The following is a 3,376-nucleotide window of genomic DNA, read 5'->3' as shown; positions in this document are numbered from 1 at the left end:
CTTGTCATTTTCCCGAACATGACTTCCCTGGCCATGTCCCACACTGCAGTAGGTGCCGGGGCCAACTTTCGAGGGAAGCCTTGGACCTCTCACTGGCCCTTCGCAGGCCTGCTTCCCGGCACCCGAATCAGGAGTTGCACTCACCCTGCCAGGCCTCGCCCTCCACCCCCGTGCGCCTCGCTGCCCGCCCCTCTTGGAGACAGCTCTGGGCTCTCACCCTGGCTGGGCCCCTCATTCCCACAGCGGGGCACATGAGAGGGCGTTGTGTGGCCGGGACCTACAAGTCCCAGAGCCCTTGGCCCAAAGTTTACTGGCCAGCACCCAGGAGCCTCTTCCCTGTCCCATGTGGCAAGCGGCCCGCAAGAGCCCGCCGGGCCCCCTGCTTCCATGCGCTGGTGGACTCATCTTCCCTGGGGTGCTCAGCCCTCGAAACCAGGAAAGCACACTTTACATGAATGACCACAAACCTCAAGTGGACCCCCAGGGATAGCCGCCCTGCCTTGGGAATTTCCCTGGTGAGGGTCCCACACCCTTCCCCAGCCCCTGGCCATCACTGTCAGTGTGGCCTTTATTTCATCTTTGTGCCAGTAGAAAGCAGTAGAAGAGAATTTCTTCCCTGAGTTCCTGCCGTCAAATCCCTGCCGCCAGCCCCAGCCCCGAGCCCTCTGCCTGGCCCCGACCCCTGGGGGTGAGCCGCGGTCCATTGAAGTCAGCCCCTTTCCCCAGGCACCGGGTCCCGCTCCTATGAGCCATGTGAGCCGTTCTGCTGCGTCTTCTTTCTCTTTTCTGTAGCTCTGATTTTCCTGTCCCTGTTGACGGGTCCTGTCAGCAGGCAAACGTGCTGTAACAGCTTCCATCCTTAAAACACTCACTCCTAACGCCACACACCCCTCCAGCTCTTGCCCCATTTATTTCTCTGCTCCGATTGACAATAACCCCCTCAAGACTTGTCTACACTGGTCTTCCTCGCTTAACCACCTATAGCGGTGGCTGCTTATTGTCCCCAGTAGCTGTCTTGTTCTTACATAACAATAGAATTTTGCTCCGCTGAAGATACATTTCCCATCCTTTGCACCTACATGGGGCCAGTGGACTGTGAGTGAAGGGGCAATGTCTGGGCTGTGCCCTTAAAGAAGCAGAGTGTGCCTTTCTCTGCCCTGCTCTATCTGCTCACCAGCAGGAACACAAGTGCCACGCTGGCCCGGGAGGGGCCATCATGGAATGGAATGGAAGCTGGCTGTTGAGGTTGGTAGAGCTGCAACACAAAAGGAGCCTGGAGTCCTGATGATATGGAGCTGCCACATCTGCCCTGGGCTACCTCCCTGGATGTTAAGAAAATTAATAGACTGTGTTTTTTTTAGAGTAATTATAGGTTTACTGAAAAATTGAGCAGGGAGTAGAGTTCCCATATAGAGTCGCTCACTCAGTGCCCTCAGCAGTTTTCCCTGTTAACATCTTGCATTGCTGTGTGACATTTGTTACAACAGATAAGCCAATAGTGATGCATTATCATTACCTAGAGTCCACAGCTTACATCACGGTTCACTCTTAGTGTATGTTCTATGGATTTGGACAAATGCGTAATGGTGCGGATCCACCTGCACAGCATCATACCAAGTAATTTCACTGCCCTAAAAATCCCCTAAAAAGGTCTTTGTTGAGGGTTGGCGTAAACCCAGGTGTGGAGTAAAATGCACACCTGAATTGTTTACCTGCGAATCCACCACTCAGATCCAGCTCTGGAACGTCTGCATCACTGCGGAAAGACACTGCTGCGCTGCTCCGGAGACGACTCCTCTTGGGACGCCCCCACAAGGCTGTCTGTGCCACTTCTTCCCGCCTGCTCGTTGCTGAGGGGTATCCGTTGTCTGGCTGCACCACCATTTACTTAGCCATTTTCCTGTTGGTGGACATTTGGGTTGTTTCCAGTTCAGGCTATTGTGAGTGAAGGGGGCCTATGCCATTCTCCCTCGGGGCTGTGTGCCCCAGAGGGGAGCTGCTGGGCTACCAGGTGGTGCACCAGCAAAGGAGTGAAGTTGTAGGGCCCTCGTGGAAGCTCTCTGATGCCTCACAACGGGACACCCACTCTCCCCAACACCCACTGCAAGCACCCCCTGTTGCCAACCCCTAACTAGAGTCCAGTCTCAGGGGGCCAGGCACACACTAAGGCCCAGGAGGAAACAGCTTATACACCAAAAGAATAACAGATTTTTGCTAGTGAATACTGGCAGAAACCTGAGAGAATATGTGTGGGAGTGGATTCTAAAGATGTTATACCAAGGAGGATGGAAAGTAACGTTGAGTGGGACCTAATTTATTGAGCTGGTGCATTTACCAGAGATTCGATACTTAATGTTAGCCCATGCAGCTGGAAGGGACTCTAAGAGTCTGCTTGGTTGGTTGACTTCAACTTGAACTTGACTGTGGCCTGAATTCAATGGTATCAGGAAGCCAGAACAACCCTGGCTTGATGTGGGGGAAGGAGCCCAAAGGAGTAATTCCCAGGGGAACTGCAGAGGCTAGTACCTCCAACTCGAAAGTCGTAGTTGTGACACCAGCTCCTGCAGCACGGCCTCCGCTCCCTCCACCTGTCCGCGCCTCCTGGAATGTCTGAGGCCCAGCTGACTGACAAGGAAGTGACAGGAGCCTGATTTACGGATGGCTTTGGGCACAGGGGCAAAGGAAAATTCTCCAACCAAGCAGAACCTGAGTAGCACAGCTAATTGTCCACTCTTTTGTCACAAATGTTCACCAACTTTTATTGAGATATAATTGATAGGGGCCGGCCCCGTGGCCGAGTGGTTAAGTTCGCGTGCTCCGCTTCGGCGGCCCAGGGTTTCGCTGGTTCAGATCCTGGGCACGGACATGGCACCGCTCATCAGGCCATGTTGAGGCGGCATCCCACGTGCCACAACTAGAAGGACCCACAACTAAAATATACAACTATGTACTGGGGGGATTTGGGGAGAAAAAGCAGAAAAAAAAAAAGAAGATTGGCAACAGTTGTTAGCTCAGGTGCCGATCTTTTAAAACAAAAAGAGATATAATTGATAGACACCATTGGGCAAGTTTAAGGTGCACAACGTGGCGACTCGGCCCATGTGTATGTTGGGAAATGTTGCCCACCATGAGGTTAGTCACTGCCTCCTTCACCTCACACAACTATCATTTTTTTGTTGTTATGGTGAGAATATTTAGAATCTACTCTTTTGGCAACTTTCAAGTACACAATACAGTCTCGTTAACTATAGTCACCATGCTGTGCATGAGACCCCCAGAACATACTCATCTTGTAACTGGAAGTTTGGACACTTTGACCAACATCTCCCCATTCCCCCACCACTCAACCTCTGGTAACCACCTTTCTATGCTCTGT

Source organism: Equus caballus, chromosome X (genome assembly GCF_041296265.1).
Source record: "Equus caballus isolate H_3958 breed thoroughbred chromosome X, TB-T2T, whole genome shotgun sequence".
Lineage (NCBI taxonomy): Eukaryota > Metazoa > Chordata > Mammalia > Perissodactyla > Equidae > Equus > Equus caballus.
This window is presented reverse-complemented; position numbering follows the sequence as displayed.